This window comes from Carassius gibelio, chromosome B1, assembly GCF_023724105.1.
Source record: "Carassius gibelio isolate Cgi1373 ecotype wild population from Czech Republic chromosome B1, carGib1.2-hapl.c, whole genome shotgun sequence".
In the NCBI taxonomy this organism is placed as follows: domain Eukaryota; kingdom Metazoa; phylum Chordata; class Actinopteri; order Cypriniformes; family Cyprinidae; genus Carassius; species Carassius gibelio.
This window is the reverse complement of record NC_068396.1, coordinates 11,320,389-11,332,545: the sequence shown is the minus strand read 5'-3', so window position 1 is coordinate 11,332,545 and position 12,157 is coordinate 11,320,389. Positions and strand designations below refer to the sequence as shown.

The following is a 12,157-nucleotide window of genomic DNA, read 5'->3' as shown; positions in this document are numbered from 1 at the left end:
TTACATTCAACTTCCGAAAGTGCATTCATCTTTTCATTGTTACATTAATTTATGTTACGGCCTTAGCCTTCTGAGTGTTGTGTCTGTATCTTGTGTGTATTTGTTTGTGATCTAATTAGTCTTTTTTCTTCTGAGTGTTAGGCTCCGCCCCTGCACACCTGTGTCCTGTTGCTCTGATGGCTCAACTACCGTATATAAGAGAAGTGTGAACCAGAATGAGGGCATGCAGTAGTGAATTCTGTGCGCATCATGATATCCAGCCAGCCTTTGAAGGAAGCTGTGTTTTATTTGATGTTTATTTGGTTTGATCTATTTGTCAGTGTCTGTTAGTAAGTATATTCTTTGACTTTGGTATAGTTTAATTGTTATTGTTACTTGTGGAGAGTTGAGATGAATGAGAGATGTGAGATTGAGTAATCATTTATTAGTCCAATACTAAATGGTTAAATTGCTGTTGGCCTCACGTCTCCTATGTTGTGATCACAACAACAGGAAAACTAGGACTTCTAGTTCAGGCTTTGGGTAAAAAGGGAGAACACATGACCTAATAATTCTGTCAATATAGCATTTTACGTAAAATAAAAAATGCACTTTTAAATACCTGCCAGATGCAATACTGAATTTGGTGGAAACTATTACTTTTTTTTTTTTTTTTTTTTTTTTTTTTTTTTTTTTGAACAAACAATATAGCAAAATTTCTGCAGGTAAACAGAATTCTGTTCTTGTACAATACAGTATATTGTACTATCCAGGCCTACTCAACTTAATTTCCACCCATCCTTCTCTACCCTAAAAAAAGGTCTATGGACCCAACAATCCTCTATAGTAAAACAAAGTGTGCTGTCTACATTTCCTATTCAGCATTGGCTAATTTCTTGCCCTAACAGGGTATACTTTGTTTTTGTTTTTCCATCTAACCAATGGGTTAGTGAGTCAACCAATGGATAAATCAGTCTATGTGCACCTCCTTATTCAAGATTAGCCTTATGTCATCCTTAAACCAATGAAGCAGAATTCATATTAGCCTTCACAGCTTACCTGTTCATCACACAAAAGTATTAAGTGTTGTAAACAGCTTTCACTCTGATCCAGGACCAGCCTCCTTCTCCTACATTCAAACCTTAATCGTTTTAAGCGTATTTGCAAAGTGGAGCAACTTAACCCCGCTGAGCACCAGGGTGGTCTGGCTCAGGCCAGGGTCAAACAACAAGGCTTTAGGATGTAATCAGGGCTGATCTAGGATAGAAGGTTGATCCACCTGTTTACTGTCTTTAGCACCTACTTCCCATTGTGATCCGCAGACACAGAGACATTTTACGTTGTTGAAAAGGGTATACCTAGCTTCTGTTGTATGTCTCTAAAGTTGTTCATATGTTTAAAATGTTTGTTTTAGATTTGTGAATCCATACTGAAATTGTATGGGATAGAATATACAAAAATGTATGTGGACTACAACCGAAAGTTTATGTAAATTAACACATTTCTTATATTTAATTTATTTATTTTCTATCAATTAGACATTAAGGTTCATGGAATGTTTATGTAATTTTTTTTTTTTTTTGTACTTTATAAGGATTTATTCAAATGTTCAGTGGAAATTTGCCATTTGATCATTATTTAGTTTACATTTTTTATTGAAATATATTTTGTTGGTTAGTTATGGCATGGGGCAGCTGAGGCCTTAAGCTGTAGTCATCATGGGTAAACTTTACTGTATAGTGGTAAATGGAAGCCGCAACAAATAAATATTTTTGCATATAAAAAGAAGAAAAAAAATAAATAAATCCACTATAGCGTTTCACTTAATAATAACAGAATATAAATATTCTGTGTGTGTGTGACTTGAGAAATTGATAAGGAATAATTCACAAATACTATTGTAAACCTTAATCTTTTCCAATTAAGAAATAGTGACCTAGACCAGTTTACAATCATGTACAATTATCACCCTAAAAGCCTGGAGTTAATCCTGAGGACTAATCCTGTGGTTCCTGCTAAATCCAACATCAGATCAAAGAGTGACGAGAAGGTTTTAATGAGATAGTTTCAAACGTCTTTTAGTAGACATTTCCTTTTCTTACTGACCTCATGCCCAATCCTTCCTCCTTTTAAGATAATCAACAGATGTGGAAGAAGGGCTAATGTCCAACAGTTCATTTCCCTGCTCAGATGTGAACGGATACTTTCAGGCCCAGATCAGCCAGACTTAATCTAACTGAGTTTGTCTGTCCTCTGTAAGTGTGTTTGAAAGGATGAGAGAGTAGATGTTTTTGTGTAAGGAAGAAGGGAAGCAAACATACTGTACATATGAGTTTTCTTCAAGAACATTAAAACAACCTCTCTAGTCCTCCAGAAATTAATGTTTAGTGAGATGACAGACCTCATCTATCAAATGATGGTACTGCTAAAGATTAAACAAACGAGCAGTAAAAGTGCTCTAATCCTGCTTAAATTAATTACAGTAATGTGTATATTAATAAGGAAAAAAATAAGATAGTTATTTTAATGATTTTTTAATTAGGTTAAGATATTTAATTAACCTGACAGTGAACTCCATTTTTTTTAAATCAAATAAAGAAAATACTAGGAATCACAGAATAGTATCTTGCTGAATTTTTCATGCAGACTTTCCATACCAGTATTAATTTGTTCATCTATTTTTAAGGCAAGAACAGTTTAGGGATTATTTCATGTTAAATACAAATTCATCTCTATTTACAGTTTCGATGTTATCGCTGTGGGATACCACAGATAAAATGTTAATAATTTTACCAAAACAAGAGAGATCATAAAAAATGCATGTTATTGTTTATTTAGTACTCATCTGAATAAGATATTTTACATAAAAGATGCTATAGTCCACAATAGAAAATAATAAATGCATTTACAAAATGACTCATTCAAAAGTTTACATTCAAGTCCCTTTTTTTTTGTCTTGAACAGTTAAAGTGCCTTTTGTTCTTAAATGATTATTATAATTTTTTAAAATAAACAAATAAACCCTTCAGGTCCCACAAACTATTTGGTTTCCCAGCATTTTTGTGTATTTGAACCCTTTTCCAACAATGACTGGATGATTTTGAGATCTATTTTCTGGATAACTGAGGGACTCGTGCAGCTAATACAGTTGTTCCAAATGCTCACTGATACTCTAGTAGGAAAGAAATTATGCATTAAGATCCATAGGATTGAAAACATTTTGAATTTGAAGATCAGGGTAAATTTCTTCTGTATATTCTGAAATGCAATAATAATAATAAAAAAATTATAATAATAAAAAGAATTGAAATTTTTTTTTTGAAAAAAAAAAGACATCTTCATTCTATTCAAAATTTTTCACCACCTACAGTAGATAGTACAAAATAAAAAAACACAATAGAACATGACAAAATACGTTATAATAAGGTGTATATATATATATATATATATATATATATATATATATATATATATATATATATATATGATAAAATAAAAAAATAGGGGCATAGCCATAAATAATGAATTGTTGGATTATTTAGTGTACTTATAGTCTATGAAAAGAAACTGTCCCTGAGTCTGGAGGTTTGATTCTTAATCGATCTGTAGGCCTACCAGTGGTGGGCTGGGTGGGAGGAGTTTGACATCATGGACCCGGCCCTCTTGAGGTGCTGGGAGCTGGAGATCCCTTCTAGGGAGGGCAGAGGGGAACCAATGATCTTTTGTGCGGAGTTAATGACCCTCTGTAATGACTTCTTGTCTCCAGCTGAACTCCCAGAATACCACGAAGTGATGGAATAAGTGAACACACTCTGAAAAGTGGACTGATTAAAGGACATCAGCAATCTTTGGTCCAACCCACTTTTCCTGAGTACTCTCAGAAAGTGGAGGCACTGCTGGGCCTCCTTTATCAGTGCTGTGATGTTGCTGGTCCAGGAAAGAGTCTCTGAAATATGTACCCCGAGAAATGTAAATGATGTCAGTCTCTTTACACAATGACCATTTATGTGTAATATGATGTGGTGTGTAATATGATATGATATAATATAGAATCTTACCCCAGATTTTTTTTTTGTTTTATCAATATAATCTCACTGATTAAAATGTTAAGATGATTAAAATGATTACCATATTAAATAGAAACAGACTGAGAAACTGGATGAAATCGATTCGTATCGTATTCACAGTCATTTTAAGAATTGCAACCAGACAATTCTTTGCATGGTGGAGCAGAAGCAGAAATGTTTCTTTCCCTTAGGTTCATCAAACCAAAAAAAGCCTGCAAGAGTGAGGTGTGGCTTAAAAGACTGGGTAAAGATCTAAACTGCTAACCAATAGATCATAGGTTCAAATCCAAGGGGAAACACGTCACCTTTAAAAAATGTAGTCGTACGGGGCTTTCCCAAATGTCGCATGTGATAAACAAGTTTTGTTCCCCTTTAGCAGGTGTCTGTTAAAACATCATCAAACTGAAAGACCTAAAGATGGTTGACGGTGTTTGTTCCAGGACGATCAATCATACCTTGCAGTGGTCAGCACAGCAAATGTGTCTATGTTTGGAGATTTGTTTCTCTAAATATGCCTCATCTTGCATTGTGAGTTGTTTCTCTACTTATTGACCACACAACTACAACAAGCTGACACAACATCAATCTTGGGTGGTTCTTTTTTGCTGACTATGTGAAAAGCTTCCAGTACTGTGGAGGAGGACAGGAGAGAAAAAGTGAGGAAAATAAGCATTTTGAACTTATTCATCGATCTGTGTAGGACTGTAAGAGAACAGAGGCGCCACTGAAGCCCACACATCTGGAATGAAGGACTGTGCTTAGATTCTGATGAAGCGTCACAGCCTAAGAGTTTGTGTGTGTGTGTGTGTGTGTTTAAATGCATTCATGCATGACTCATAACTGACAATGGTTCGTTCTTGGTTCAAGTGGTGGGATCACACAAATGACACCTATTCAGAGCTACTTCACAGAAAGAAACGTGAAAAACGAACAGCGAGGGCTTTTTAGATCTGTATAGACAATCTTACAGTTTACTAAGTGCCAAAATTCTTTTTGATCTTCAAAAAAAAATGCTTCTGATTTTTTTTTGCAGTGATTCATTATTCTAATTCATCCAGAACACATCTTTTCAGTGCATTTTTTAAATCGTTTGTGCATTGATATTAACAAGGAGGCAATGTCTGAGTGTGTGTATATCTTTTGTATCTTTGTACATTTATACACAGCATACAGGCTCTGCATTGCCACTTAATGGCACTAAGGGAATTTGCATACATTTGCACAGCTTTATTTCTGGTAGCCTTAACTGTCATCAGCTAAATGAACAAGCCCCGATCTGTGACCCCTGCCCTCGCCCTGTGTGTGTAACAGGATTATGCCATTTGTTTCTCCAATGGTACTCTTAAACCCGAGGGGCACGTCAGTGGAGTGTTTCTCCTGCCATCTGGCATCCAATCAGAAAGAGAGCAGCTGGATCAAAGAGGAGCCACCCATCAGCTTAAAAGCCCCCTTAACGGGCCCCAGAATGCCCTGTGACACCCAGAAACATCAGAAGTTAGGACATGATATGCGATATGCCATTTTTATATGCCGTTGATATACTTTTGGATTGGACTGCATGTGAATGTGAAGTAAATTATATATTGAATAATTTCTTATGATTAATTTAATAGAAATTAGATTAATTATTATTGTAATATATACTGTTTAAACACTTTGGATTAAATAAAAATAAAACAATACTTTTAATCAGCAAGGCTGATTGATCAAATATGAGAAAATACATTTAAAAAGTATATCAATTTCAAATACATGCTGTTCCTTTGAACATTTTATTCACCAAAGGAAAAAAATAATAATAATGATAATGATAAAAAAAAAAAAAAAAAAAAAAAAATCATGGGTTCCACAAAAATATTAAGCATAACACTGTTTTAAACATTGATGTTAATATGAAACATTTTCTTGAATCATGCTACAATGACTTCTGAAGGAACATGTGACACTGAAGACTGGAGTATTGGCGGCTGAAAATGCAGGAAAAAAATCAATAAAAAAAAAAGTTTTAAAAAGTTATTTAAATTCTAACAACATTTCACAATATTGCCATTTTTACTGTGTATTTATTTTATAAAATTTTCAATTATTTTTTATTTTTTATTTTCAAAAGCTCAAAGTCTTATAGCAACTCCAAACTTGTCCCCATGCACAACATAACAGAAACACCTATGATGTGAAACATCTACGTCTGGAATATACTGTATTTCACTGCTCCACATCATGTCAAGGACTGTATCTTCTAGTAGAAGGATGACATTTTCTGTGTTTTTAATATTATAGTACCCATACTTTAGTTGCATTATCTTGTATATATAGTCACTTCTGAAAGGGTTTATGAGAAATAATAGCCTTTAGCTGTTGCTATAATCACAGTATGGCAACTATTAGCATATTTACATAGCGCCTCCTTCTGTAATTCAATTTGTGATGATAAAAAAAGGAGAATAGGTTTAAAATCATATTGAAATTGTAATAACCCACATTTGGCTATCATGAAGCACGGATTACCAGCACAATACCAATGCTCCAAACACTGAGATGGATTTACAGTATTAGCACAGCCTGATACAGAAGCTATTTGTAAAATCAGTCTGTCAGTCATCGGCTGAAAATCAGTATACAGTGTCAGTAAATTCCTCTCACCCACATTTGAAAGCAGATTTTGTTTTTGTTAAATAAATCCAGAGACAGCTATATTACAGACTCTCCTTGAGATGGTTTGAATGATCAAAAATAGCTTGCTAGGCTACTAGAATATATAAATGTAAATTACATAATCAACTGCTAGTTTTAAGAATGTGGCAAACTCTTCAGTGGAAAGTTTATATTGGACAGGAGTATTGATGGCTTGAATCTTGGCCCGCGGTTTGCCTCTGTTGTGGATATTGAATAGAGCTGCCTCAGTGGCACTTTCACTTGGCATCACGCTTTAAAAGGACCTTTAACATGTAATTATAACACTGAAGGCCTTTGTGCCAATACTAACTCACCTATCACTATTTACACTTAATTACAGTGATGTACAGTAACTTTCCAATTACTACTATATAACAGTCTGTACTACATCTTTTTCAATACCTAGTCCATTTTTTTCTCTCTGACCTGGTATTAAGATCAGTCTTAGATGATTTCACAAACCTAACATGATCTTATGAAAGTGTGTATCAGTGGCATGATTTTTTGTTTCTATTTGACATACAGTTTACACACAAAATTTGACTTCTGCGTGCACGTGATATGCAATGGTTAGGCTTAGTGGTATGGGGTAGGTGAGTATTATATGCATGCCAAAATTCATATTTTATGCACTCCAAAGTCAGTTTATGCATATAAATAGCACATAAAATACAAAAAAGAATTGTGCTATTGATACACATTTTCATGACACTGGGAGAAACATGCCTGTAGCAACAGTTATGTAAAAATGTATGCTACTTCTTGTGTGTTTTGCGCAAGTGCGCAATATTATATTCAAGTGCGTTGCTGCACCAGGTGGGCTACCAAGCAAGTTCTCCCCGGCCAGGAAAGCCATACATATGAAACAGAATAAGTAATTCAAAGTCAAAATGTATTTTTAAGTTTACAAATCGTGCACTGTAGTAAAACTGTTTCATGGGCGTAATATAATACTGTGCAAGGAATCATGTAAAACAAATATTATTTGTAATCTGCCCCTGTAATCATAGTTTAAGTGAAAAGGAATAAAGTTAGTTGGTGTTTTACTGCAGCTAGTGGTCATTTAATTTGGAGACTGCATAAAATTTATGTAAGGATGTGTTTTTGGAGTTTTGCTAGCTTTGGACTCCTTTAACATCTCTGTTAACTCATTCAGTATGGTTTATAAACATTTTGAAAAATGGGGACATGGCATCCTCATAAGTCACCCTATCCTTGTAATACCTGTGTCATACCCATGTCATTATACAGAGTTGTGTCCTGATATGTCACAAAAACAAGAGCACACACACACACACACACACACACACACACACACACGTAGGCAAGGGAAATCCCAGATTTCATATAGTAGTATTAATAGCATTTGTCAGTAAGAAAAAGTAAAATTAGCAAATTATTTAAAGGAACTAGAAATGAGTTGTAAAAACAATGTTGTGTAAGATTTATACCATATACTGTATAGCATGTGTAAAATTGGTCTTTAATTACTCTTAAGTCTGTTCGATTGTAATGTATGAAAGTAACAAGTAAAACATACAGTAGATTGTTTACATTTACATTTTGTCAAGCATTATAAGGCAATACAGTTGTGCCTGTTTAGGTGGGAATACTGTAGTTTGAAGTGTTGTTCAGTTAAATTATAATAGCACGCCTCTTGTTGCTGTTATTGAATGAAGAAATAGTTAAAACACTCCACGCTTATTTCTCTCTTTTTAGGAGGATGCACTTTGACTGTCAACACTTTCTTTTATATTTGTCATTTTATTTCTTCAGTTTACAAGAAGCATTGTTAAAAACTGCATGCGCACAAATATTTGAACTGATTGCAGCCACACTGCCAGAGATAATGTGCAAAAATTGCAATTAAAAATACAAACTCTTTTATATCTAGTAGTAAAAGGTCTATATGTGTGTCAGTGTTGCACTAAACATACTGTCTTTTTCCTAATAAAATACGTAAAAAAAAGGCATAGCTAATTGTAATTAAAGGAATAGTTCACCTAAAAATATGTAATCACAATCAGACAGGTTTCTTTAGTGGTTTCCGAGGCTTTTAGCCACAGTTCCATCATTTGTAAAAAAAAAAATTAGATTTTTATTTTTATTATTATTATTTTTTGGTGGTGATGTTTTAATACAGCGTATGTTTGTGTATTTTTGTTTCCAGCAGCACTTAGATGGGCAACAACTCAGCATGAGTCATTCTGACTGAGAGCTGTCACAGCATTGCAGCATTGACACACATTAAGGGAGACTGGGAAATGTGCAGATTTCTTCTGTAACTGACAGAATCAATGGCACCAACATTCTGTGATACGGAGGCTGCAAGGCATTTGATTTCCAGTAAGACTGACATCAAAAATCTCAGCAATTTTTTCCTCAGTGAAAATAAGGTAATTAGCGCTTATGTGGATCTTTTCCAATTACCATTTAGTCTGTTGTACGAGTGAGATACGCTGACTGGTTTTTGGATAAGCAACACATCTAAGCAGAGCTAGTATTTTAGATTCAGACATGATTGAGAAGGCAGAATTGAAAATATAACAAAAGTACACAACTTCTGTAAGTAGCAGCAGAGGAAACTTTTACAATTATGATGATTTTTTTTTCTTCTTCTTTCATGTTGCTGCAACAGATCTTGACAGTCTCTTTGGCTCAATTCAGACACCTTTGTATGCTACATAAGGAACACTTTGATTACATCACATATGTCTGAACAGACTGTCTGAAAATGAAATGAGTGGCAGTTCTTTAGTAGAAAAAGACCTTTTGATGCTCACACACTGGAAATGAAATGGAAGTGTTGACACTACACACCACAGACATTCAAAAGCCGAATACTTTAGATTTTGTTTTCATGCTGAGGTTTTGTTTGACATAAAGTACCAAAATCATAAGAATAGTCACATTTGAGTGACTGATATCCACACTGCCATATATGAGACACATTCAGTTTACTGCTCCTTTTATAGGTCAACACTCTCATTTTTAACTTCATCAAGTTATGAAGTGACTGTGTAAGTGTCATACTTTTATCTATTATTATTTACATATAATTATTTACATACTTTGGATATTAGAAGACTTAAAGATTGCTAAAACTTCAGCCTTGCCATTATAGAAATAAACTATATTTTCAAATAGAAAACAGTTTTTTTAAGTAATATTTCACAATGCCTCTGTTGTAACTGTATTTTTGATCAAATAAATGAAATTTTGGTGAGCAAATCTTATATATATATATAAACATCTGTAACACTTTAGAATAGGGAATACTTATTCACTATTACAACTTTTCCCTCAATAAATTCCTAGTTCGCTGTGCATTAATAGTTAGTAAAGTAGTTGTTAAGTTTAGGAAAAGGATAGGATAGGATTAGGAATGTAGAAAAAGGTCATGTAAAATAAGGTATTAAAATGTGTAATTAATTACTACTAATAAATGGCTAATATTCTAGTAATTTGCATGCTAATAAGCAACTAGTTAAAATACCTTAATCTCAAAAAACTCGATCTTATAAACTCATGTCAAAGAAATTGTTTCTGATAATATGTAGAAAATTGTTCAGCAAACCTTTCAAAGGAGTTCTGAAGGGTGGGTACACAGTGCACTTGGAATCAAATGAAATGAAATCTAGATATCCCTAGACACACAAATCTTTCACACTGTCATTTTCACTATTATACCTCATTCATTTACCTAAGAATTATTTATATTCAGGTGTAATGAAGCTAGAGAGTCTCTTCTCTTCACAAGTAATTTGGAGATGAAACATTCATAGCCCAACACCCACAGAATGATCTTGACTCTAAATATGTGTTATCTTTAAATATTTATATTTAACCTATCTTTGATTCCTTTTTTTGATAAAACAGATCCAAAGGACATTTCAGTATTATATAACATTTAATATAATATTTCAGACTTACCCTGGTACATAAAGTATGTGAAACACAAAATCACCATGAGACACAAAAAATTGTATAGATCTTTTTCATCAGAGTTGTATCACCATTAGCTGACAAAATATGAATAACATAAAAAATTTGCTCATTTTCTCAGCTTTGATCCCATCGTCCATTTCAAAGCATCTGTTTGGCTCAAAACATATTGCCAGACTGGACTTCCTCCAAGACCTCACACACACACACACATGTACTGCACTGAATTTGGTTTTGAGTCTAGCCAGCACTCACATCCTGCTGGAACGGTCTGTGTGTGTATCTCATTCTAAGGATAACTGAGATCTAACTGTAGCCCCATCACAGCGGTCTGATTCTAATGGGTTGTCAGGGAGACACCAAAAGAGCCATTCTGCGGAACTAATGGCAGATGGTGAAGTTTGATAATATCTGATATTGTGCTATTGGAGTGTGTTCACGTCTCAATGAAATCTAACAGCACTACTGGGCATCTTAATACAAGACAAAATTGAAATAGCTTGGCTGTGTGTCTCTCATGCTGTTTGTGCCATCACTCATCAAAGGCCAGCTTTAAAATGCCAGCCGTTTGACACTGACATTTTCGTGTTCAGGTATTTACTAAGGTGGTTTGCATCAACTCCCACACAAGACGCTTTCATAAATAAATGCAAACATTGATGAGCAACTCAAAGTTCGACGCACATATCGGGAATAAGATAGATTATGAGTGACAATTCCTATGAATAAGACTGTGTATGTATATTTTGTTTGAAAAGACAGAACAATTTAGTTTTGACAGGCCACGCTGCTCACATCCGGTGCGAAAGGTTGGGTGTATTGTTGCCAAGCAACTTGGTGTAATAGCAATAAACTGATGTGCATTCACAGGCGTGCTATTGTATAGCAGCTTCAAATGTGACTCATCCAGTCAAAATGGATTACTGCTTTTTTTAAATAATGTTAAGCAGCTGCAACTATAGCAGCTATGTATACTTTTGGATTAAAATGACTATTTGTAATTTGCATTTTTAACTTTGACAACCACAGTGCTATAGTATCAATCCACTATGGAGAAACTTGGTAATTCTACAATTCTATATTCTGAAAAAAAAGTGCTGGTTTTGAGGCTGAGTATGGTGAAAAGATTTTATATATTGGGTCTTCCTTTAATAGAGAGTATAAACTACATTTTAAAAATGTCATGATACCATAATTGTCAGATGTAATTGTTGACATACATCATTAAAATGTAATATTCTGTTCCACATTCAGGTTGAGTTGAATTTATGGCCATTACATATACTGTAGCTTCCTTAATCTCACTGAACAAACCACAAACTTTTTGTTCAATATTGTGCTGTACACATAACTTTCTCCAATCAAATGACTGCAGCCTTTTTTTTTTTTTTTTACAAGTTCATAATTTTTGAGAGGCCATGCATCTCGGATCTTGCTCTGGTCTGATTGTAATGATTGATTAATACATTAATCAGATATTAAAATGAGCT

At 34.1% G+C, this 12,157-nt stretch overlaps 1 long non-coding RNA gene across 1 annotated transcript; it reads left to right on the top strand.

Annotated features, from left to right (window-relative positions):
- Positions 1-233: 233 nt before the first annotated feature.
- LOC127948630 (uncharacterized) lies at positions 234-4,043 on the top strand. Its single transcript, XR_008152135.1, has 2 exons — positions 234-329; positions 3,746-4,043. It is a non-coding gene; the product is annotated as an uncharacterized LOC127948630 (long non-coding RNA).
- Positions 4,044-12,157: the final 8,114 nt, after the last annotated feature.